At 49.1% G+C, this 26,950-nt stretch overlaps 1 protein-coding gene across 2 annotated transcripts in view; it reads left to right on the forward strand.

The window, feature by feature from the left end:
* Window positions 1-10,372: 10,372 nt before the first annotated feature.
* Window positions 10,373-26,950, forward strand: part of LOC142260438 (placenta-specific gene 8 protein-like) — a 29,251-nt gene continuing 12,673 nt past the window's right edge. The window contains exon 1 of one of the 2 annotated variants that reach the window (XM_075331914.1): window positions 10,373-10,565. The gene's annotated coding sequence lies outside the window, so the exon portion shown is untranslated. Of the gene's footprint in view, window positions 10,566-10,608; window positions 10,876-26,950 lie in introns of those variants that run through there. The other variant, XM_075331913.1, reaches the window with a different exon arrangement.

Here is a 26,950-nt window from a genome sequence, read left to right on the forward strand (position 1 = left end):
CAAACACATTTGTCCTCCTCTAAACTCCTCTTTCCCCGAGCTCCCTGTACTCACCAGACTTCTCTTTCATTCCTCCTTACTCTGGACTCATCTGTCCTCCTCCAGACTCCTCTGTCCCCTCAAGTTGCTGTACTCACGAGACTTCTCTGTCCTCCCTCCTTACACTGACTCACCTGTTCTCCTCCATCCTCCTCTGTCCTCCTCCAGACTTCTCTGTCTCCCCAGGTTCCTGTACTCACCAGACTTCACTGTCCTCCCTCCTTACCCTGGACTCATCTGTTCTCCTCCAGACTCTGTCTACGCAGATCCTTGTGTGCTGCCCCCACGCCAGCAGCCGGGCTGCTCGGATCCGGATCCAAGGGATCTCCGGACCCGGGGGTCTCGCGGACACTTCAAATAAAAAGGGGAATTGGTTGTACGTGGGATTTTCTATATAGTCCGTACTGCCACCCACGGTGTGTAGTAAGATGGGGTACCACCGCTGCTATTAGGGAGCACCCGGGGGTGTTGGGATGGCAGCTAGTTGTTTTTAACTCTCCGTGGGTAGGGGTGGATGCCCTGGGGCCCAGTGTCACTGAGCTGAGGATGGTCCGGGGGATGTTGGTGTACTCACAGTCAAAGAAATCACACAAGTCCTGCGGTAAACCAAGGTGCCAGTGGTCGGCCGCCGCGGCCGGGTGTATTCTGGTCCCTCACCCGGGGTGATGGTCTGTGTCACTTTCCTCTGCACGGTTTTTAGTTCTCTTTGGACTTCCCGGTCTTGAACACGGGAGTCCGCTCCCAGAACTACGGATGGGAGCCTTGCCCACAGACGCTGACCCGTGGGATCTAAAGGGGCCCTGGCGGATGTCCTATCCCCCGCGGTGGGCTGCTGGTCTGCTCTTTTGGGACTTTGCGTGGGACAGGACCTATAATCCTCGCCTCAACTGGTGAAGTAACAAAGCTGGTGGTTCCGGTCCTTGCTTCAGGGTCCAGGTACCCCCTCTGTGCACGGTTTCCAGGTCGGTTCTCCGGTGTCGGTACCGGCGGGCTCCTACCCTGTCCCGGTCCACCTCGGATCTCCGGCAGCCGTCTTCCCGTCTCCTGACAGACACGGACCACCATCTGCCACCTAGCCAGCACCCCGGGGCTCCAACCCCGACGCCTTTCCTCTCTGGCTTCCACTTGAACTTCACTTCACTTTCTCCTCTCCTCTCTTACTCCGAACTCAGAACTCTCAACTCTCTCCTTTCCCGCCCCGGATCCTCTAGACCCCTAGGTGGGCGTTTTCCTTCTGCCTGGACCCGCCCACTGGTGTGCCTTTCCTACCCTGGGGGGGGCGGTGATTAGGGTTTTGTCGACTCGGTGTAACCCTATGAGGGACGGTGTTGTGTGGGGGTCTACTTTGTGTATGACCACCTGGCGGCGCCAGGGCGTCACACTTTTACTCACCAGACTTCTCTGTCCTCCATCTTTACTCCACCCTCATCTGTACTCTTCCAGACTCCTCTGTCCTCCATGGTCCCTGTACTTACCAGATTTCTCTGTCCTCTTTCCTTACTCTGGATTCATCTGTTCTCCTCCAGACTCCTCTATCTTCCTGCAGACTCCTCTGTCTCACCAGGTCCCTGTACTCACCAGACGTCTCTGTCCACCATCCTTACTCCGGACTCACCTGTTCTCCTCCAGACTCCTCTGTTCCCGCAGGTCCTTGTAGTCACCAAACATCTCTGTCCTCCCTCCCTACTCCAGACTCGCCTGTCCACTTCCATACTGCTCTGTCCCCCAGGTCCCTGTACTCACCAGACTTCTCTGTCCTCCTTCCTTACTCAGAACCCATCTGTCCTCCTCCAAACTCCTCTGCCCCCAGGTCTCTGTACTCACCAGATCTCTCTGTCCTCCCTCCTTATTCTGGACTCATCTGTCTTCCTCCACGTTCATTTGTCCCCCACTGTCTTTGTCCTACCTCCTTACTTGGAACTCACCGGTCCTCCTCCTGATTCCTCTGTCTCCCAGGGCCTTGTACTTGTGGCGCCCCTGAGGATCAGTCGCCACAGGGTATTGTATCTGAATTGTATCTGCAATGCTTTATCCCGGATGATGAAGGAGTTGACCACTGGTGTTTGTTTCATTAACACAAAATCCAGTCAGTAAGTCAGCTAGTTACACCACTCAGGAAGCCAGCCAGCTGGGGAAGTTCCCAGTTACCAGGGTAACTAACAGCCACTATGAGTCATCCCAAGGGTGGGGGCTGCCAGAGGATGTGAGAAAACACAAACAGTTATAGTGAGATCAGCCTAAGACACAGAAGAGAGCAGACAGCCTGAGTAGAGCTAAAGCACACTGGTCCTGGGGACGGGAGGCTGGTGGAATTAGTCCCAAGACCAGGGGTCATGACACTGCACTGACCTAGAACCGGGCAGACTGGAAGAGGGCAAGAGGCAACCGGTGGAGATGGTGAGACAGAGGAGAACATGGTAGCTGGAGGTTGAGCCTAACCGTTCCCACAGTGCCAGCGCTGACAGGGTGCAGAATCCCTAGGGCAGATTATAGTCTATGTTGTCTGCCAGAATCTGCAGGGGATGGGGATTCCAAGTCCCATCGCCCACTACCCATTTTCCCAGAGCACAGTGACACATAGGATCCGGGGTCGGGATTGCAGGCAGGCCCCACGGCAAGGATCCGCGCCACCTGCATATGGGACGGGACACTTAACAGAGACACCGGGGTCCCCAAGCCGCTTCAAGTCCCAGGGATCCACAACCAAGCACAAGGAAGGGAAGTCTCACACTCCACAGACACTGGTGATTGCTTTTGATTTACCTGGGACCGGCTGAGGGCCATCGCGGCGGAGAGCGGCACCTCTGGGTCATCTTAAGAACTGTGAGTAAAAAGAACTTTGAACCGCAGCCCTGGTGTCGTCCTTGTCATTGCTGGCGCCGCCGCCCCGCGCTTTAGCGCCATCAGCCGTCCCCATCACCCTCATCTTCCCTGGGACTCGCTCCACCTGCGGGGAGCTGGACTATCTGAGCTGCGCTAACATCAGCCCCGGAGGAGAGCAACATCTCGCAGTGGTGGCTAATTCCTGGCCGCAAACCACGGGTGGCGCTGCAAAGCATCCACCAATCCCATCCAACACTGCCCCTGGGAGAGGAAAAGTCGCAGGAAGGGTCGGCAGAGGAGGAGGCCGAGACCCCAGTCACCGTAGCAACCGGTGACACGCTTCCCAGGGACCCTTCACCCTCCTTCCATCCCCCTTTACACCAGACACCTGTTTGTTTGTTTTTACATGTAGCCGACGGGGCCATGGAGCCGGGTCAGGCCAGTCACAGCAACCCCACAAAATCCACTGGCCCAGTGACGAGTACCCCCTGAGGCCCCGTGGGGCGCTACACACTCACCAGACTGCTCTGTCATCCCTCCTTATTCTGGACTCATCTGCTTTCCTCCAGACTCCTCTGTCCCCCACAGTCCCTGTACTCACCAGATTTCACTGTCCTCCCTCCTTACTCGGAACCCATCTGTCCTCTCCTCCGTGCCCCTCTGTATTCCCTGCAGACTCATCACTTTTCTTTAGTCCCCTTTGCCCTTCTTCAGACCTCCCCGGTTTTTGATTGTGAGCCCCAATGGGGACAGTGTTGCCGATGTATGTAAAGCGCTGTGGAATTAATAGCGCTATATAAATGAATACATATTATTATTATCCTCATTTCCTTCAGACACTTTCACCCCTCCAGGTGACTTTGTAACCTATTGTGTTCGCCAAACCTCCTCCAGACATCCGTGTGCCCAACCCGCTTCCTCTTCCTCTCCAAACCCATCTCCTCCTACAGGTTTATATCCATGCAACTGACTTCTTCATCCCCAACTAGACTTCTCTGCCCCCTCAAGTCTCCAATGTCTTCTCCAGACCCAATTTTCTTTCTCAGGACCTTCATGTCCCTCCTAGTACGCTTCAAATCCATCTTCCTCCTGATGTCTCAGCTGTCCTCCAGTTTTGACCCTTGAGTTCAGAAGACCTCACCGGATGTCCCTGCCCTCTGAATCCTCTGCCTCACCCCCAGTCCCGCTTTCTTAGAGGTTTGCCCCAAGTACATTAGTTATAATGTATATGTAATATGTATTATTGTGATATCGATCTTTATATATAGTTAGTGAAGGGTCCTGCAGAGTCTCTCCTCCATCCTTGGGTGGTCCTGCTCAGAAGACCTGACTGATTGGCCCTGCCGTATGAAGCTGCTCAGCACCATCGTCCTGTTCTCCATTATGAATAGGTTTCCTGCTCAGTCTCTGACCTGTCCGCAGATAATATTTAGCACAAAACCCTTCCCGCAGGTTACGAGTCATTTCTGGGACAGGACACTGGATCCTCTGCGCTTGTCCCTGGAAACAGGACAACAATCTGAGTAAACACGATGGATACAAGTCCCAGTCTCCTCCTACAGTCAATATTATGTTTGGAGCCACAAAAACGTTACCTGATCTCACCGATTCCTGAGCAGACTGGGAGCGAAGCCAGAAAAGAGGAAAGAATGAAGACTGGTGGGAAAATCACCGCATGGCGGAGACAATAGTGATCACAGCCACAAATAATAGAGAACAGGAGAAGGATCGGAAATATGAAGTCACCCGTGTGTCCATCTCTGCCGGTCAGTCCACACGACACCTGGAGCACGGCCACAGGAACGCAGAAGAGAGAAGATGCCAGGCTCAGGCCTAGGTGAATGCGTGTTCTAACTGTAGATCCGTCAAAATATCACAATAAATCAGACAAAAGGGAAAAGTCACAACTTAAGCACTGTATGATGTATTCCGAGATGTTTATCTAATCTACAATACAGAAGATGAAGGAGGATGTGGACTGAGAGGAAAAAGGAGAAGATGAAGGAGGAGGTGGAGCAGAAGCAAAAATGAGAAGATGAAGAAGGAGGTGGAGCAGAAGCAAAAATGAGATGAAGAAGGAGGTGGAGCAGAAGCAAAAAGGAGAACATAAAAGAAGAGGTGGAGAAGAAGCAAAAAGGAGAAGATGAAGGAGGAGGTGGAGTGGACGCAAAAAGGAGAACATAAAAGAAGAGGTGGAGAGGAAGCAAAAAGGAGAAGATGAAGGAGGAGGTGGAGTGGAAGGAAAAAGGAGAACATGAAGGAGGAGGTGGAGAGGAAGGAAAAAGGAGAACATGAAGGAGGAGGTGGAGCGGGAGGAAAAAGGAGAACATAAAAGAAGAGGTGGAGAGGAAGCAAAAAGGAGAAGATGAAGGAGGAGGTGGAGTGGAAGGAAAAAGGAGAACATGAAGGAGGAGGTGGAGAGGAAGGAAAAAGGAGAACATGAAGGAGGAGGTGGAGCGGGAGGAAAAAGGAGAACATAAAAGAAGAGGTAGAGAGGAAGCAAAAAGGAGAAGATGAAGGCGGAGGTGGAGAGGAAGCAAAAAGGAGAAGATGAAGGAGGAGGTGGAGTGGAAGGAAAAAGGAGAACATGAAGGAGGAGGTGGAGCAGGAGGAAAAAGGAGAACATGAAGAAGGATGTGGACTGGGAAGAAAAAGGAGAAGATGAAGAAGGAGGTGGAGTGGACGCAAAAAGGAGAACATAAAGGAGGAGGTGGAGAGGAAAGAAAAAGGAGAAGATGAAGGAGGAGGTGGAGAGGAATGAAAAAGGAGAAGATGAAGGAGGAGGTGGAGCAGAAGCAAAAATGAGAAGATGAAGAAGGAGGTGGAGCAGAAGCAAAAAGGAGAACATAAAAGAAGAGGTGGAGAGGAAGCAAAAAGGAGAAGATGAAAGAGGAGGTGGAGTGGAAGGAAAAAGGAGAACATGAAGAAGGATGTGGACTGGGAGGAAAAAGGAGAAGATGAAGGAGAACATGGAGAGGAACAAAAAGGAGATGATGAAGGAAGAGGTGGAGAGGAAGCAAAAGGGAGAAGATGAAGGCAGAGGTGGAGTGGAAGGAAAAAGGAGAAGATGAAGGAGGAGGTGGAGTGGAAGGAAAAAGGAGAACATGAAGGAGGAGGTGGAGCGGGAGGAAAAAGGAGAACATGAAGAAGGATGTAGACTGGGAGGAAAAAGGAGAAGATGAAGAAGTAGGTGGAGTGGACACAAAAAGGAGAACATAAAGGAGGAGGTGGAGAGGAAAGAAAAAGGAGAAGATGAAGGAGGAGGTGGAGAGGAAGGAAAAAGGAGAAGATGAAGGAGGACATGGAGAGGAAGAAAAAAGGAGATGATGAAGGAAGAGGTGGAGAGGAAGCAAAAAGGAGGAGATGAAGGAGGAGGTGGAGTGGAAAGAAAAAGGAGAACATGAAGGAGGAGGTGGAGTGGGAGATAAAAGGAGAACGTGAAGGAGGATGTGGACTGGGAGGAAAAAGGAGAAGATGAAGGAGGAGGGGGAGTGGTCACAAAAAGGAGAACATAAAGGAGGAGGTGGAGAGGAAAGAAAAAGGAGAAGATGAAGGAGGAGGTGGAGAGGAAGGAAAATGGAGAAGATCTAGGAGGAGGTGGAGAGGAAGCAAAATGGAGAAGATAAAAGAGGATGTGGAGCGGGAGGAAAAAGGAGTAGATAAAGGAGGAGGTGGAGTGGAAGCAAAAAGGAAAAGATGAAGAAGGAGGTGGAGCAGAAGCAAATAGGAAAAGATGAAAGAGGAGGTGGGGAGGAAGCAAAAAGGAGAAGATGAAAGAGGAGGTGGAGAGGAAGCAAAATGGAGAAGATAAAGGAGGAGGTGGAGCGGGAGGAAAAAGGAGTAGATAAAAGAGGAGGTGGAATAGTAGGAAAAAGGAGACGGTGAAGAAGGAGGTGGAGCGGTAGCAGAAACAGGAGAACATGATGGAGGAGTTGGAGCAGTAGCAAAAAGGAGAAGATGAAGGAGGAGGTAGAGCGAAAGCAAAAAGGAGAACATCAAGGAAGAGATAAAGTGAGAGGAAAAAGGAAAAGAAGGAGGAGGTGAGTGGAAACAAAAGGAGATGGTGAAAGTGGTGTGGACGAAGTGGAGGAGGAAAAAGGAAAATATGCAGAAGCAGATTCAGCATGAGCAAGAAGAAGAAGATGAAGGAGGAGATGGAATGGGAGGAAAAACGGAGAAGACGAAGAAGAAGGTGAAGCAGAAGAAAAAAGGACAAGATAAAAGAAGAGGTAGAGCGCAAGTGTGATGCCCTGGACTAGCCAGGTAGTCACAGGTAGACCCCCTGCACAAACACTAGCCCCTAATAAGGTGACAGCAGCCAACCTACAAAACCCTTGTCACCTCCCTCCGGGTTTGATGTTCACACCAGTGGGCGGACCCAGGTGGTTGGCCACGCCCACTGAGGAGTTCACAGGCCCTGAGGCAGGAAAAACAAACAGTTGAGTTCAGTTCAGTTTCCCGTGGGGAGCACGGAGTTAGTCTGTGTAGACAGTGAAGTGGAGTGGAGTTCAAGTGCAGACCTGTGTCCAGGTCTGCCACAGTCTAACACCAGGTGTCGGGTTTGGAGCCCAGTCACCTCTGGCAAGGAGGCAGATGGTGGTTGCTGCCTGCAGGAGCCGGGAAGACGGCTGGTGGAACCGTAAGGGACCGGGACAGGGTAGTGGCCTGCCGGAACCGAACTGGGAAGCCAACTGGAAACCGGAGAAAGCCACCACCCAGGCAGAGAGATCCCACGGGCCAGCGCCTGCGGGCAAACAGGTTCCCCGACACACATCAAGCCGGGGAGCGGACTACCGTTGCTGAAGCCTAGGCAGTCAAATTCTACTAAGGAGATGCAGGAGAAAGGCAGGAACCACCAACCTGAGAGAGGGGTACAGCGCAGCCGGCTGCGGGCACCAACCACTATCCTTTTTGGTTTACCAAAGACTCCGGTGTATCTGTCATAGTGAGTACAACAGTGCCCTCGGGCCGCGCACCGCACCACACCATCTTGCTCGCACCTCACAAACCATCGGGCCCCGGGACCATCACCCCCTGCCCACAGAGGGGTCAACACCAGGCTGCATAACACCGTGCCCGGGAGCCTAGTTAACGGAAGCGGTGGTGTCCACATTCACTACAACCCATGGGTGGCGTCACAAACTTTAATCCCTAAAAACACCATGGCTCCGGCCGTGAACATCCCCACCGAAGTCCCTACACATAGCGCCAAAGCCCCATTTCAGAGCGACGTGACCCCCGGGTCCAGAGGCGCTCGAGCCACCCACCAAACGAGCCCGGAACCGAGCGGCTCGGCTGTGGCCGAGCGCGGAGCGGTACACAAGCAAAAAGGACAACATGAAGGAAGAGGTAGAGCAGAAGCAAAAAGGAGAACATGAAGGAGGAGATGAAGCGAGGGGAAAAAGGAGAACATAAAGAAGGACGAGGTAGAGCAGGAGGACAAAGGAGAAGATGAAGGCAGATTTGGAGCAGTAGGAAAAAGGGAAGATCTAGGAGAAGGTGGACCTGGAGAAAAAATAAAAAATGAAGGAGGTGGAACAGAAGAAAAAAGGAGAAGATGAAGAAGGAGGTGGAATGAGAGGAAAAAGGAGAAGATGAAGAAGAAGGTGTAGCGGAAACAAAAAGGAGACCATGAAGGAGGAAGTGGAATAGGAGGAAAAAGGAGAACATGAAGGTGGAGCAGGAGAAAAAAAGAGAAGATGAAGGAGGAGAAGGAATGGAAAGAAAAAGGGAAAGATGAAGGAAAAGGTGGATCGGGAGGAAAAAGGAGGAGATGAAGGAGGCAATGTAGCTGGAGGAAAAAGGAGAACACAAAGAAGGATGTGGGGGAGGAAAAAAGAAAAGATGAAGAAAGAGGTGGAGCAGTAGGAAAAAAGAGAAGATGAAGGAGGACGTGGGGCGGGACAAAAAAGTTGAAGATTAAGGAGAAGTTGCATAGGTAGGAAAAAGGAGAAGATGAAGAAGGAGGCGGAGCAGTAGGAAAAAGGAGAAAAGGGAGGAGGTGTAGCTGGAGGAAAAAGGAAAAGAGGGATCAGAAGGAGAAATCCAAGAGGTTTCCATAAAACAACAGTGTCCCCTACATAAACGGAACTACGGAGGAGATGAAGAGTGGGGGAAAAATTAGTGAAGATATAAAGGAAGAGGAGAGGGGATAGTAGGAAAGACGTGAAAAAAAGGGGGAGGAGAGGAGGGAGGAGATGAAGAAAAGGGGGTAGAAAGCAGGGAGGAGATGAAGAAGAGGGGAGATGAGATGGGCGGAGATAAAATAGATGAAGGAGGAGATGAAGAAGAGAGGGAGGGGAGGAAGGAAGGCATACAAATGAGAGGGGAGGAGGGCAGAGAGGAAGATGAGGAGTGAGGAGAAGAGGGAAGAGATAGAGGAGAGGATGGAGGAGATGTTGAAGAGGGAGGAGATGAAGAAGAAGTGGAGGAGATGAAGAAGGGAGAGATGAGGAGGGCGGAGATGAAAAAGAGAAGAGGAGGTGGAGGAAGAAGATTAAGAAAAGGGGTGGATATAGAAGAAGTGGGGAATGAGAGAAGGGAGGAGATGAAGAAAAGATGCAATGTGAAGAGGGAGAATATGAAAAGGGGTAAAGGGAAGAGATGAAGAAGGGGGAGGAGGAGATGAAGAAGAAGTGGAAGGAGAGAAGAGAGGAGATGAAACAAAGGGATGAGAGAGGAGATGAAGAAAAAAGGGAGGAGATTAAAAGAGGCGGAAGGAGAGAAGGATCGAGATGAAGCAGAGGGGAAGGAGAGAAGGGTTGACATGAAATAGAGGGGGAGAGGAAGGTGATGATGAAGAAGAAGGGGGATGAGATGAAGAAGAGGAGAAGCGTGGAGATGAAGAAGAGGTGGAAGGAGAGGAGGAAGGATACGGAGAAGAGGAGGGGAGGAGATCAAGAAGATGGTGGTGAGAGGAAGGAGAAGTTGAAGAAAAGGGGGAGGAGAGCAGAAAAGTGATGAATTAAAGAAGGAGGAGAGAAGGGAGGAGTTGAAAAAGAGGGAAGAGATGAGGATGGTGGGCATGAAGAAAAGGGGGAGGAGAGGAGGGCAGAGAGGAAGAAGATGGGAGAGGAGAGGAGGGGAAACAAGAGGGAAGAGAGGAGGGAAGAAATTAGGAAGATGGGAGAAGAGGGAGGAGATGAAGACCAGGGGGAGGGGAGGAGGGAGTGGAAGAAGAGAGAAGAGAGGAGGGAAGAAATGAAGAAGATGGGAGAGGAGAGGAGGGAGGAGATGAAGATGAGGGGGAGGGGAGGAGGGAGTGGAAGAAGAGGGAAGAGAGGAGGGAAGAAATGAAGAAGATGGGAGAGGAGAGGAGGGAGGAGATGAAGATGAGGGGGAGGGGAGGAGGGAGTGAAAGAAGAGGGAAGAGAAGAGGGAAGAAATGAAGAAGATGGGAGATGCGAGGAGAGGAGGGAGAGGAGGGAGGAGATGAAGATGAGGGGGAGGAGAGGAGGGAGGGGAAACAGGAAGGAAGAAATGAAGAAGATAGGAGAGGAGGGAAGAGATGAAAAACAGGGGTTTGAGATTAGGGTGGAGATGAAGAAGATGGAGTAGATGAGAAGGGCGGAGATGAAGAGGAGGAGGGAGGAGAGGAAGACTTGGTAGATAAAAGTGCACATTACAGAAATGAAATTGTTGTTATTGTGCAAAAGAGTGAAGAAGAGGAGGAAATTTGGAGGACAAAAACAACGTGGACGAGTGTATGTGTGATGAGTCTTCGGTTACTACTGTCATGTCCGCCATCCAGAGTATAAGGGGGCTGGAGGGGTGTGATGCTCTCCGCAGGGATATTAGGACTTTGTCTGGTGTCTTCTGTTCCTGGCAGGAGCACAGTGTTGATGTGTGGGTTTTGGCATGAAGCTCATACAGGAACAGACAGCTCACATCAGCCGAGGGGAGGGATGTGCCCCAGGAAATTAGGAGGGGAAACGAGAAACGAAACTGAGTGGGGGCACATGTGCCAGAGAGCGACCCATTACAACCCCGAGAGAAGCCCACAGAAGAGCGCAGGTAAGAGACCCCACAATATACGGGATCTGCTATATACCCTCCTGTACACTACACACATGACAGAAGTGTGGCTCCCTTCTGATAAAGTAATGTAATAATGTGCTGCTCAATCTCTTGAGGCAATGGCTGCACACAGATGTTCTCTGCACCTCTCAGTGAGACTTCTGCCCTCGTCCTGGGGTATTTCATCCGTCTCCTCGGTTGCAGACGACTCCTCATGTCTCCAGTATGAGGTATCTTCTCCAGACTGCAGGTCTCATCTCCATCCACAGATGTTCTCTGCACCTCTCAGTGAGACTTCTGCCCTCGTCCTCGGGTATTTCATCCGTCTCCTCGGTTGCAGATGACTCCTCAGGTCTCCAGTATGAGGCGTCTTCTCCAGACTGCAGGTCTCATCTCCATCCACAGATGTTCTCTGCGCCTCTCAGTGAGACTTCTGCCCTCATCCTGGGGTATTTCATCCGTCTCCTCGGTTGCAGATGACTCCTCATGTCTCCAGTATGAGGTGTCTTCTCCAGACTGCAGGTCTCATCTCAATCCACAGATGTTCTCTGCACCTCTCAGTGAGACTTCTGCCCTCGTCCTCGGGTATTTCATCCGTCTCCTCGGTTGCAGATGACTCCTCAGGTCTCCAGTATGAGGTGTCTTCTCCAGACTGCAGGTCTCATCTCAATCCACAGATGTTCTCTGCGCCTCTCAGTGAGACTTCTGCCCTCGTCCTCGGGTATTTCATCCGTCTCCTCGGTTGCAGATGACTCCTCAGGTCTCCAGTATGAGGCGTCTTCTCCAGACTGCAGGTCTCATCTCCATCCACAGATGATCTCTGCGCCTCTCAGTGAGACTTCTGCCCTCGTCCTGGGGTATTTCATCCGTCTCCTCGGTTGCAGACGACTCCTCATGTCTCCAGTATGAGGTATCTTCTCCAGACTGCAGGTCTCATCTCCATCCACAGATGATCTCTGCGCCTCTCAGTGAGACTTCTGCCCTCGTCCTGGGGTATTTCATCCATCTCCTCGGTTGCAGACGACTCCTCAGGTCTCCAGTATGAGGCGTCTTCTCCAGACTGCAGGTCTCATCTCCATCCACAGATGTTCTCTGCGCCTCTCAGTGAGACTTCTGCCCTCATCCTGGGGTATTTCATCCGTCTCCTCGGTTGCAGACGGCTGCTCATGTCTCCAGTATGAGGCGTCTTCTCCAGACTGCAGGTCTCATCTCCATCCACAGATGATCTCTGCGCCTCTCAGTGAGACTTCTGCCCTCGTCCTCGGGTATTTCATCCGTCTCCTCGGTTGCAGACGACTCCTCAGGTCTCCAGTATGAGGCGTCTTCTCCAGACTGCAGGTCTCATCTCCATCCACAGATGATCTCTGCACCTCTCAGTGAGACTTCTGCCCTCATCCTGGGGTATTTCATCCGTCTCCTCGGTTGCAGACGACCCTATATATTTTGCCCTATATATTTTTTGTAATGTGTCTGCCTATCATTTATTTCAAATCTCCTGAGGCAACTATCTCCTGAGATTGTTTGGTTCACTATGATAACAAACAGCACAGCCACTACTTTTCACTCTGAAACTGATCACAATCTGTAGTCACCTGTGATGGAGATTACAGGACACACCTTAGTTTCACAAGTCCCTGTGGTCAAATTATTATAAATAATTTATAGGGGAACCATCAGCACATTTTCAATAGTGTTTTTTTCTTTGCTTTTCTTTGTTTTTCTGTTGAACCCAAATTCACACTCAAGGTCTGATTCTCATTACACGGTGTGCAGAATTATTAGGCAAATGAGTATTTTGATCACATGATACCTTTAATACATGTCCTACTGCAAGCTGTATGGGCGGAGAGCCAACTACCAATGAAGTAACTCCGGTGATGTCATCTCTGTAATGAGGAGGGGTGTGGTGTAATGACACAACACCCTATATAAGGGGGGCTAAATTATTAGGCAACTTCCTTTCCTTTGGCAAAATGGGTCAGAAGAGAGATGTGACGGGCTCTGAAAAGTCCATATTGTGAGCTGTCTTGCAGAGGGATGCAGCAGTCTGGAAATGGCCAAACTTTTGAAGCGTGATCACCGAACAATCAAGCGTTTCATGGCAAATAGCCAACAGGGTCGCCAGAAGCGTGCTGGGCAAAAAAGCGCAAAATAACTGCCCATGAATTGAGGAAAATCAAGCGTGAAGCTGCCAAGATGCCATTTGCCACCAGTTTGGCCATATTTCAGAGCCGCAACGTTACTGGAGTATCAGAAAGCACAATGTGTGCCATACTCAGGACATGGCCAAGGTAAGGAAGGCTGAAAACCACCACCTCTGACCAAGAAACATGAGATAAAACCTGAAGACTGGGCCAAGAAATATCTGAAGACTGATTCTTCACAGGTTTTATGGACTGATGAAATGAGAGTGACTCTTGATGGGCAGATGGATGGGCCAAAGGCTGGATCACTAAAGGGTAGAGAGCTCCACTCAGACGCAAGCAAGGTGGAGGTGGGCACTGGTATGGGCTGGGATCATCAAAGATCAACTTGTGGAACCTTTTCATTTTGAGGATGGAGTGAAGCTCAACTCCCAGACCTACTGCCAGTTTCTGGAAGACAACTTCTTCAAGCAGTGGTACAGGAAGAAGTCGGTATCGTTCAAGAAAAACATGATTTTCATGCAGGACAATGCTCCATCACATGCATCCAACTACTCCACAGCGTGGCTGGCCAGTAAAGGTCAAAAAGGTGAAAAAATAATGACATGGCCCCCTTGTTCACCTGATCTGAACCCCATAGAGAACCTGTGGCCCCTCATAAAATGTGAGCTCTACAGGGAGGGAAAACAGTGCACCTCTGGGAACAGTGTCTGGAGGCTGTGGCTGTTTGTCTGGAGGCTGTGGTGTCTGGAGGCTGTGGAGTCTGGAGGCTGTGGAGTCTGGAGGCTGTGGTGGCTGGAGGCTGTGGTGGTTGGAGGCTGTGGTGGCTGGAGGCTGTGGAGTCTGGAGGCTGTGGTGTCTGGAGGCTGTGGTGTCTGGAGGCTGCGGTGTCTGGAGGCTGCGGTGTCTGGAGGCTGCGGTGGCTGGAGGCTGCGGTGGCTGGAGGCTGTGGTGGCTGGAGGCTGTGGTGGCTGGAGGCTTTGGTGGCTGGAGGCTGCAGTGGCTGGAGGCTGCGGTGGCTGGAGGCTGCGGTGTCTGGAGGCTGCGGTAGCTGGAGGCTGTGGTGGGTGCTGCACGCAATGTTGATGGTAAACAGATGAAGCAATGACAGAATCTATGGATGGCGGCTGCTGAGTGTCATCAGAAAGAAAGGGGGCGATATATATATTGGTCACTCATTTTTTGGGTTTTGTTTTTGCATGTCATAAATGTTTATTTTTAAATTTTGTGCAAATATATTGGTTTACCTGGTGACAATAAACAAGTGATGGGAATAGATCCTAATTGCCTAATAATTCTGCACAGTAATAGTCACCTGCACAAACAGATGCTCCTAAGAAGCCAAATCTAAAAAAAAACCCCTCCAACTGCCAAAAATATTAAGATTTGATATTTAGGAGTCTATTGGGTGATTGAGAACATAGTCGTTGATCCATAATAAAAAAAAATCCTCTAAAATACAACTTGCCTAATAATTCTGCACACGGTGTAGTTGATTTTCAGGAAACTACATTGGAAATTACTTGTCAGTTTTCATTAATTCAATAATTAATTAATTAAAGCAAATTGATAAAGCATCGAGTCTCGGAGAGGTAATTATTATGGGGGACTTTAACTATCCTGATATAAATTGGGGAACAGAAACTTGCAGTTCCAGCAAAGGAAATAGATTTTTGATAACAATGAAAGATAATTACCTTTCACAAATGGTACAGGACCCCACAAGAGGGGGAGCACTACTAGACCTTGTACTAACCAATAGGCCAGACCGCATATCAAATATACAAGTTGGGGGTTACTTGGGGAATAGTGATCACAAAATAATAAGTTTTCATGTATTCTTTAGTAAGATGTCTAGTAGAGGGGCTACAAGGACACTAAACTTCAGGAAAGCAAATTTTAAACGGTTGAGAGATGATCTTAGTGCAATAAACTGGGATGATGTACTAAGTAATAAAAGTACACAAAGCAAATGGGAGACTTTTATGAGCATCCTGAATAGGGCTTGTGCAGAAAATATACCCTATGGGAACAAACATGCTAGAAATAGGAGGTAACCCCTATGGCTAAATAGAGCTGTAAGGGAAGCAATAAAAGAAAAACAGAAAGCCTTAAAAGAAGTAAAGAGGGTAGGTAGTGATGAGGCATTATATAATTATAGAAAATTAAATAAAATATGTAAAAAGCAAATTAAGTTAGCTAAGTTTGAGACAGAGAGACTCATTGCGAGAGAAAGTAAAAATAATCCTAAAATATTCTTTAACTACATAAACAGTAAAAAACTGAAAAGCGATAGTGTTGGCCCCCTTAAAAATAGTCTTGGTGAAATGGTGAAAGGGGATGAGGGTAAAGCCAACCTGCTGAATGACTTTTTTTCTACGGTTTTTATACAAGAAAATGCCATGGCAGATGACATGACCAGTGATGCCATAAATTCACCCTTGAATATTACCTGCTTAACCCAGCAGGAAGTACGCCGCCGCCTCGAAATCACTAAGGGTGACAAATCTCCGGGCCCGGATGGCTACACCCCAGAGTACTACAGGAATTGAGTTCTGTGATAGATAGACCATTATTTCTAATCTTCTCAGATTCCTTAATAACAGGGTCGGTACCGCAGGACTGGCGCATAGCAAATGTGGTGCCAATATTCAAAAAGGGGACAAAAACTGAGCCGGGAAATTATAGGCCGGTAAGTTTAAAGGGAACCTGTCAGCAGAAATTTCCCCTAAAACCTAACAGATTCCCCCTCTGCAGCTCCTGGGCTGCATTGTAGAAAGGTCCCTGTTATTATTGTGCCCCCTTTCTGACCAAAAAAAAGAGTTTATAAAGAGGTACCTTTTTGGCTTCGGATTCTATAAATCTGACACGGGGGCGGGCAGCCTGATGGCCGTTATTCTGCCCCCTGGTCCTGTACGCCGCCCCCATCGCTGATTTCCATACTTTTGGACGCCGCCCACTGCTCCAGCCATCCCCGCGCATGCCCAGTGCCAGTCTCAGGGGACTGAGCACTGTGACCGCTGGTGACGTGTGCGCAGACAAGTGATTATGGGCGGGACTGTGACTGTTATCAGCAAGTACCCGCCCATAATCTCGTGAGCGCGCAAACCTCTCCAGCGTCACACTGTGCTCAGTGTAGATGCTAGACTGTATGGGCTGCTTCCAGGGATGACGTCCCTTTGTCACGTGATAGGGGCGTGTTCAAAATACTATCACGTGACAAAGGGACGTCATCCCTGGAAGCAGCCCATACAGTCTAGCATCTACACTGAGCACAGTGTGACCGCTGGAGAGGTTTGCGCGCTCACGAGATTATGGGCGGGTACTTGCTGATAACAGTCACAGCCCCGCCCATAATCACTTGCCTGCGCACACGTCACCAGCAGTCACAGTGCTCAGTCCCCTGAGACTGGCACTGGGCATGCGCGGGGATGGCTGGAGCAGTGGGCGGCGTCCAAAAGTATGGAAATCAGCGATGGGGGCGGCGTACAGGACCAGGGGGCAGAATAACGGCCATCAGGCTGCCCGCCCCCGTGTCAGATTTATAGAATCCGAAGCCAAAAAGGTACCTCTTTATAAACTCTTTTTTTTGGTCAGAAAGGGGGCACAATAATAACAGGGACCTTTCTACAATGCAGCCCAGGAGCTGCAGAGGGGGAATCTGTTAGGTTTTAGGGGAAATTTCTGCTGACAGGTTCCCTTTAACCTCTACGGTTGGTAAAATCCTTGAGGGTTTCTTGAGAGATGCTATACTGGAGTATCTCAAGAAAAATAACCTTATGACAGAGTATCAACATGGGTTTATGAGGGATCGATCCTGTCAAACTGATCAGCTTCTATGAAGAGGTAAGTTCAAGCCTGGACCAGGGAAATGCAGTGGATGTTGTGTATATGGACTTTTCAAAAGCTTTTGATACGGTGCCACACAAAAGGTTGCTACATAAAATGAGAATAATGGGGATAGGGGAAAATATGTGTAACTGGGTTAAAAACTGGCTCAGTGATAGGAAACAAAGGGTGGTTATTAATGGTACGTACTCGGACTGGGTCTCAGTTCATAGTGGGGTACCACAGGGGTCAGTATTGGGCCCACTTCTTTTCAACATATTTATTAATGACCTTGTTGGGGGCATGCGGAGTAGAATTTCAATATTTGCAGATGATACTAAACTCTGCAGGGTAAACGTCCAGTCACACATAACGAGATCGTGAACGAGATCACTACTACATCACACTTTCTGGATCGTTTATGAGTCGTTGTTGAAATCGCATGTTGGGTGTCACACATAACGAGTTTATGAACGAGTATGCGTCCCGTATAACGATCTTTCAAATCACTGGGACCCTGTCACACAGCAACTATGTTAACGATTCCAATCCCATTAGGGGCGTAGTAAAATGCAGTGAGTCACGTAGGCGTGTATTTGCGTCGTCAACAAAATCGTTAATAGGGTGTCAAACATACAGATTCATGCAGCCCAGCAGGACTCCAACGAGCCAAAAATGGCCCAAGCTGTTCGGCATCGATCAGCGATTTCGCAGCAGGGGGTGAATCGTTGGTACGTGTCAAACGTGACGAGATCGCAATTGAAGTCGTTCTTGCGTCACAGAAACTGTGACGTAGTAACGATCTCGTTTACGATCTCGTTATGTGTGAAGTGGCCTTAATCAATACAGAGGAGGATAATTTTATATTACAGGGAGATTTATGTAAATTGGAGGATTGGGCTGAGAAGTGGCAATTGAAGTTTAATGTAGATAAATGTAAGGTCATGCACTTGGGTAGAGGAAATAACATTTATGATTATGTACTTAATTGTAGAACACTGGGTAAAACAGACACAGAAAAAGACTTGGGTGTATGGGGGGATGGTAAACTTCACTTTAGTGGCCAGTGTCAGGCAGCTGCTGCCAGGGCTAATAAAATAATGGGATGTATTAAAAGAGGTAGAAGTGTTCATGAAAAAAATATAGTTCTACCTCTGTACAAGTCACTAGTGCGACCGCACTTATATACTGTGTACAATTCTGGTCACCGATATATAAGAAGGACATAGCTGAACTGGAGAGGGTGCAGAGAAGACCACCAAGATTATTAGAGGAATGGGGGGGCTGCAATACCAAGACAGGAAAAACGAAGGCTTAGGGGGGATCTAATCACAATGTATAAACATATGAGGGGACAGTACAGAGACCTTTCCAAAGATCTCTTTACACCTAGGCCTGCGACTGGAACACGGGGGCATCCGCTACGTCTTGAGGAAAGAAGGTTTAATCATAATCACAGACGAGGATTCTTTACTGTACGAGCAGTGAGACTATGGAACTCTCTGCCGCATGATGTTGTAATGAGTGATTCACTACTAACATTAAGCAGAGCCTGGACGCCTTTCCTGAAAAATGTAATATTACCAGTTATGTATATTAGATTTTATGACAGGGTATTGATCCAGGGAACTAGTCTGATTGCCGGATGTGGACGAAGGAAGGACATTTTTTCCCCATTGGAACTTGTTTGCCACATTGGGGTTTTTTGCCTTCCTCTGGATCAACATGTTAGGCTACGGGGTGAACTAGATGGACTTAGGGGCACTTTGCACACTGCGACATCGCAGGTGCGATGTCGGTGGGGTCAAATTGAAAATGACGCACTTCCGGCATCGCATGCGACATCGCAGTGTGTAAAGGCTGGATGATACGATTAACGAGCGCAAAAGCGTCGTAATCATATCATCGGTGCAGCGTTGGCGTAATCCATGATTACGCTGACGCGACGGTCCGATGTTGTTCCTCGCTCCTGCGGCATCACACATCGCTGTGTGAAGCCGCAGGAGCGAGGAACGTCTCCTACCGGCCTCACTGCGGCTTCCGTAGGATATGCGGAAGGAAGGAGGTGGGCGGGATGTTTACATCCTGCTCATCTCCGCCCCTCCGCTCTGATTGGCTGCCTGCCGTGTGACGTCGCAGTGACGCCGCACGACCCGCCCCCTTAACAAGGAGGCGGGTCGCCGGCCACAGGGACGTCGCACGGCAGGTGAGTGTATGTGTGAAGCTGGCGTAGCGATAACTTTCGCTACGCCAGCTATCACCACATATCGCTGCTGCGACGGGGGCGGGCACTATCGCACTCGGCATCGCAGCATCGGGCTGCGATGTCGTAGTGTGCAAAGTGCCCCTAAGAGTCTCCCTTCAACCTTAAAAACTATGATACTATGATACTATGATACTATGATACTATGATACTATGATACTATGATACTATGATACTATGATACTATGATACTATGATACTATGATACTATGATACTATGATACTATGATACTATGATACTATGATACTATGATACTATGATACTATGATACTATGAATGCCCATTGTGAAATGTTCTTACTTTATCAGAAGAAACCCACAATTCTGTCCATAAGTGTGTATATAGGCATACGCTCACCACTGACACTGCGGCACCAAAGAAGAGTGGGGAAATTCAAGAATCACAAAATGTAGACGTTAGTGGTCCGGAAAAAGACACGTGCAGAAATCCCGCCACTTCCAGCCTCGCCTGCGATCACTGAGGTTACTAAGGGCCCTCTGAAGAAGGGTCTACTGATAAATGTATATCATCAGGATCCGCTGCCAGCAGCTCCTTTGTAGTCACCAGACAATGACACCCGGGAGATAAGTCCGGAGACACTGCAGCCAAGGGAGACAAGTATGGAGACGCTGCAGCCACGGAAGAGTCCTCCCCATTACTAATCCAGGGCTTAGTGGCAGCTGTGATTTTTGACAAATCACAGCTGTCATTAACCCCTTATGTTACCCCAATTGCCACCACATTAGGGCAATCAGTATGAGCAGGGTAAAGAGCTGGAATTGTCGCATCTAATGGATATGACAATTTTGGACGGCTGCAGGCTGCTTTATATAGACTGTGTTTTGATACACAGCCAAAATAATGCCCACAGTTGGGGGCTGCAGCCTGTAGCCGTTCGCTTTATCTGTGCTGGATATCAATGTACTTGGGCCTTACGACAATTTATTTATTTATTTTTACACTCTGAATCACAGAGATATGGGGTCCCAGTGATTTTGATACACATCCAAGATAATGCTCCCAGCTGGGGGCTGTAGCCAGTGATATCTGCTCCATACATTGATATCTGCTCCTTGTATCTGCTCTCTACAGTGATATCTGCTCCTTGTATCTACTCTCCATACAGTGATATCTGCTCCTTGTATCTGCTCTCCATACAGTGATATCTGCTCCTTGTATCTGCTCTCCATACAGTGATATCTGCTCCTTGTATCTGCTCTCCATACAATATCTGCTCCTTGTATCTGCTCTCTGTACAGTGATATCTGCTCCTTGTATCTGCTCTCCATACAGTGATATCTGCTCCTTGTATCTGCTCTCCATACAATATCTGCTCCTTGTATCTGCTCTCCATACAGTGATATCTGCTCCTTGTATCTGCTCTCTGTACAGTGATATCTGCTCCTTGTATCTGCTTTCTGTACAGTGATATCTGCTCCTTGTATCTGCTCTCCATACAGTGATATCTGCTCCTTGTATCTGCTCTCTGTACAGTGATATCTGCTCCTTGTATCTGCTCTCCATACAGTGATATCTGCTCCTTGTATCTGCTCTCCATACAGTGATATCTGCTCCTTATCTGCTCTCCATACAGTGATATCTGCTCCTTGTATCTGCTCTCCATACAGTGATATCTGCTCCTTGTATCTGCTCTCCATACAGTGATATCTGCTCCTTGTATCTGCTCTCTGTACAGTGATATCTGCTCCTTGTATCTGCTCTCCATACAGTGATATCTGCTCCTTGTATCTGCTCTCCATACAGTGATATCTGCTCCTTGTATCTGCTCTCCATACAGTGATATCTGCTCCTTGTATCTGCTCTCCATACAGTGATATCTGCTCCTTCTATCTGCTCTCCATACAGTGATATCTGCTCCTTCTATCTGCTCTCCATACAGTGATATCTGCTCCTTCTATCTGCTGTCTGTACAGTGATATCTGCTCCTTGTATCTGCTGTCTGTACAGTGATATCTGCTCCTTGTATCTGCTCTCCATACAGTGATATCTGCTCCTTCTATCTGCTCTCTGTACAGTGATATCTGCTCCTTGTATCTGCTGTCTGTACAGTGATATCTGCTCCTTGTATCTGCTGTCTGTACAGTGATATCTGCTCCTTGTATCTGCTCTCCATACAGTGATATCTGCTCCTTCTATCTGCTCTCCATACAGTGATATCTGCTCCTTCTATCTGCTCTCCATACAGTGATATCTGCTCCTTCTATCTGCTCTCTGTACAGTGATATCTGCTCCTTGTATCTGCTGTCTGTACAGTGATATCTGCTCCTTGTATCTGCTCTCCATACAGTGATATCTGCTCCTTGTATCTGCTCTCCATACAGTGCTATCTGCTCCTTGTATCTGCTCTCTGTACAGTGATATCTGCTCCTTGTATCTGCTCTCCATACAGTGATATCTGCTCCTTGTATCTGCTGTCTGTACAGTGATATCTGCTCCTTGTATCTGCTCTCCATACAGTGATATCTGCTCCTTGTATCTGCTCTCCATACAGTGATATCTGCTCCTTGTATCTGCTCTCCATACAGTGATATCTGCTCCTTGTATCTGCTGTCTGTACAGTGATATCTGCTCCTTGTATCTGCTCTCTGTACAGTGATATCTGCTCCTTGTATCTGCTCTCTGTACAGTGATATCTGCTCCTTGTATCTGCTCTCTGTACAGTGATATCTGCTCCTTGTATCTGCTCTCCATACAGTGATATCTGCTCCTTGTATCTGCTGTCTGTACAGTGATATCTGCTCCTTGTATCTGCTCTCCATACAGTGATATCTGCTCCTTGTATCTGCTCTCCATACAGTGATATCTGCTCCTTGTATCTGCTCTCTGTACAGTGATATCTGCTCCTTGTATCTGCTCTCTGTACAGTGATATCTGCTCCTTGTATCTGCTCTCTGTACAGTGATATCTGCTCCTTCTATCTGCTCTCCATACAGTGATATCTGCTCCTTCTATCTGCTCTCTGTACAGTGATATCTGCTCCTTGTATCTGCTGTCTGTACAGTGATATCTGCTCCTTGTATCTGCTGTCTGTACAGTGATATCTGCTCCTTGTATCTGCTCTCCATACAGTGATATCTGCTCCTTCTATCTGCTCTCTGTACAGTGATATCTGCTCCTTGTATCTGCTGTCTGTACAGTGATATCTGCTCCTTGTATCTGCTGTCTGTACAGTGATATCTGCTCCTTGTATCTGCTCTCCATACAGTGATATCTGCTCCTTCTATCTGCTCTCCATACAGTGATATCTGCTCCTTCTATCTGCTCTCCATACAGTGATATCTGCTCCTTCTATCTGCTCTCTGTACAGTGATATCTGCTCCTTGTATCTGCTGTCTGTACAGTGATATCTGCTCCTTGTATCTGCTCTCCATACAGTGATATCTGCTCCTTGTATCTGCTCTCCATACAGTGCTATCTGCTCCTTGTATCTGCTCTCTGTACAGTGATATCTGCTCCTTGTATCTGCTCTCCATACAGTGATATCTGCTCCTTGTATCTGCTGTCTGTACAGTGATATCTGCTCCTTGTATCTGCTCTCCATACAGTGATATCTGCTCCTTGTATCTGCTCTCCATACAGTGATATCTGCTCCTTGTATCTGCTCTCCATACAGTGATATCTGCTCCTTGTATCTGCTGTCTGTACAGTGATATCTGCTCCTTGTATCTGCTCTCTGTACAGTGATATCTGCTCCTTGTATCTGCTCTCTGTACAGTGATATCTGCTCCTTGTATCTGCTCTCTGTACAGTGATATCTGCTCCTTGTATCTGCTCTCCATACAGTGATATCTGCTCCTTGTATCTGCTGTCTGTACAGTGATATCTGCTCCTTGTATCTGCTCTCCATACAGTGATATCTGCTCCTTGTATCTGCTCTCCATACAGTGATATCTGCTCCTTGTATCTGCTCTCTGTACAGTGATATCTGCTCCTTGTATCTGCTCTCTGTACAGTGATATCTGCTCCTTGTATCTGCTCTCCATACAGTGATATCTGCTCCTTGTATCTGCTGTCTGTACAGTGATATCTGCTCCTTGTATCTGCTTTCCATACAGTGATATCTGCTCCTTGTATCTGCTCTCCATACAGTGATATCTGCTCCTTGTATCTGCTCTCCATACAGTGATATCTGCTCCTTGTATCTGCTGTCTGTACAGTGATATCTGCTCCTTGTATCTGCTCTCCATACAGTGATATCTGCTCCTTGTATCTGCTCTCTGTACAGTGATATCTGCTCCTTGTATCTGCTCTCCATACAGTGATATCTGCTCCTTGTATCTGCTCTCCATACAGTGATATCTGCTCCTTGTATCTGCTCTCTGTACAGTGATATCTGCTCCTTGTATCTGCTCTCCATACAGTGATATCTGCTCCTTGTATCTGCTCTCGGACAGCTCGGCGTCGGCCTTCCTTGCTGCACGTCCTCCTCTGACGTATGAATGGATGATAACTTATTATTAGGTTTCGTTTCTTCGTTGTCTCCCGGGTTTCTTGGCTTCAGTCGCCGCTTCTAAAGAAAAGTAACAAGAAGCCAAAAGATCAGAGCGAAGAGCGGAGGAATCAGAGCAGCCAACAGCGTCCAGGGACAAAACATCTCATCATCACCCCCCGACCTCCCCGAATAATGGGGGAAACGTGCCCTGTACCCACAAATCTCATCAACACCCCCCGACCTCCCCGAGTAATGGGGGAAACGTGTCCTGTACCCACAATTCTCCCCCCCCCTGACCTCCCCGAATAATGGGGGAAACGTGCCCTGTACCCACAAATCTCATCAACACCCCCCGACCTCCCCGAGTAATGGGGGAAACGTGTCCTGTACCCACAATTCTCCCCCCCCCCTGACCTCCCCGAATAATGGGGTAAACGTGTCCTGTACCCACAAATCTCATCATCACCCCCCGACCTCCCCGAATAATGGGGGAAACGTGCCCTGTACCCACAAATCTCATCATCACCCCCCGACCTCCCCGAATAATGGGGGAAACGTGTCCTTTACACACAAATCTCATCATCACCCCCCGACCTCCCCGAATAATGGGGGAAACGTGTCCTGTACCCACAAATCTCATCATCACCCCCCGACCTCCCCGAATAATGGGGAAAACGTGTCCTGTACCCACAAATCTTATCATCACCCCCCGACCTCCCCGAATAATGGGGGAAACGTGCCCTGTACCCACAAATCTCATCAACACCCCCCGACCTCCCCGAGTAATGGGGGAAACGTGTCCTGTACCCACAAATCTCATCATCACCCCCCGACCTCCCCGAATAATGGGGGAAACGTGTCCTGTACCCACAAATCTCATCATCACCCCCCGACCTCCCCGAATAATGGGGGAAACGTGTCCTGTACCCACAAATCTCATCATCACCCCCCGACCTCCCCGAATAATGGGGGAAACGTGTCCTGTACCCACAAATCTCATCATCACCCCCCGACCTCCCCGAATAACGGAGGAAACGTGTCCTGTACCCACAAATCTCATCATCACCCCCCGACCTCCCCGAATAATGGAGAAAACATGTCTTGTACCCACAAATCTCATCATCACCCCCCGACCTCCACGAATAATGGGGGAAACGTGCCCTGTACCCACAAATTTCATCATCACCTCCCCGAATAATGGAGGAAACGTGCCCTGTACCCACAAATCTCATCAACACCCCCCGACCTCCCCGAGTAATGGGGGAAACGTGTCCTGTACCCACAAATCTCATCATCACCCCCCGACCTCCCCGAATAATGAAGGAAACATGTCTTGTACCCACAAATCTCATCATCACCCCCCGACCTCCCCGAATAATGGGGGAAACGTGCCCTGTACCCACAAATCTCATCATCACCCCCCGACCTCCCCGAATAATGGAGGAAACATGTCCTGTACCCACAAATCTCATCATCACCCCCCGACCTCCCCGAATAACGGAGGAAACGTGTCCTGTACCCACAAATCTCATCATCACCCCCCGACCTCCCCGAATAATGGAGAAAACATGTCTTGTACCCACAAATCTCATCATCACCTCCCGACCTCCACGAATAATGGGGGAAACGTGCCCTGTACCCACAAATTTCATCATCACCTCCCCGAATAATGGAGGAAACGTGCCCTGTACCCACAAATCTCATCAACACACCCCGACCTCCCCGAGTAATGGGGGAAACGTGTCCTGTACCCACAAATCTCATCATCACCCCCCGACCTCCCCGAATAATGAAGGAAACATGTCTTGTACCCACAAATCTCATCATCACCCCCCGACCTCCCCGAATAATGGGGGAAACGTGCCCTGTACCCACAAATCTCATCAACAACCCCCGACCTCCCCGAGTAATGGGGGAAACATGTCCTGTAATCACAAATCTCATCATCACCCCCTGACCTCCCCGAATAATGGGGGAAACGTGCTCTATACCCACAAATCTCATCACCCCCTGACCTCCCCGAATAATGGGGAAACGTGTCCTGTACCCACAAATCTCATCAACATCCCCCGACCTCCCCGAATAATGGAGGAAACATGTCCTGTACCCACAAATCTCATCATCACCCCCCGACCTCCCCGAATAATGGGGGAAACGTGCCCTGTACCCACAAATCTCATCAACATCCCTCGACCTCCCCGAGTAATGGGGGAAACGTGTCCTGTACCCACAAATCTCATCATCACCCCCCGACCTCCCCGAATAATGGAGGAAACATTTCCTGTACCCACAAATCTCATCATCACCCCCTGACCTCCCCGAATAATGGGGGAAACGTGTCCTGTACCCACAAATCTCATCAACACCCCCCGACCTCCCCGAATAATGGCAGAAACGTGTCCTGTACCCACAAATCTCATCATCACCCCCCGACCTCCCCGAATAATGGAGGAAACATGTCTTGTACCCACAAATCTCATCATCACCCCCCGACCTCCCCGAATAATGGGGAAAACATGTCCTGTACCCACAAATCTCATCATCACCCCCCGACCTCCACGAATGGGGGAAACGTGCCCTGTACCCACAAATTTCATCATCACCCCCCGACCTCCCCGAATAATGGGGGAAACGTGCCCTATACCCACAAATCTCATCATCACCCCCCGACCTCCCCGAATAATGGGGAAACATGTCCTGTACCCACAAATCTCATCATCACCCCCCGACCTCCCCGAATAATGGGGGAAACATGCCCTATACCCACAAATCTCATCATCACCCCCCGACCTCCCCGAATAATGGGGAAAACATGCCCTGTACCCACAAATCTCATCATCACCCCCCGACCTCCCCGAATAATGGGGGAAACGTGCCCTGTACCCACAAATTTCATCATCACCCCCCGACCTCCCCGAATAATGGGGGAAACGTGTCCTGTACCCACAAATCTCATCATCACCCCCCGACCTCCCCGAATAATGGGGTAAACGTGTCCTGTACCCACAAATCTCATCATCACCCCCCGACGTCCCCGAATAATGGGGGAAACGTGTCCTGTACCCACAAATCTCATCATCACCCCCCGACCTCCCTGAATAACGGGGGAAACGTGTCCTGTACCCACAAATCTCATCATCACCCCCCGACCTCCCCGAATAACGGAGGAAACGTGTCCTGTACCCACAAATCTCATCATCACCCCCCGACCTCCCCGAATAATGGAGAAAACATGTCTTGTACCCACAAATCTCATCATCACCCCCCGACCTCCACGAATAATGGGGGAAACGTGCCCTGTACCCACAAATTTCATCATCACCTCCCCGAATAATGGAGGAAACGTGCCCTGTACCCACAAATCTCATCAACACCCCCCGACC

The sequence above is a fragment of the Anomaloglossus baeobatrachus genome, unplaced genomic scaffold (assembly GCF_048569485.1).
Source record: "Anomaloglossus baeobatrachus isolate aAnoBae1 unplaced genomic scaffold, aAnoBae1.hap1 Scaffold_105, whole genome shotgun sequence".
Taxonomy (NCBI): Eukaryota; Metazoa; Chordata; class Amphibia; order Anura; family Aromobatidae; genus Anomaloglossus; species Anomaloglossus baeobatrachus.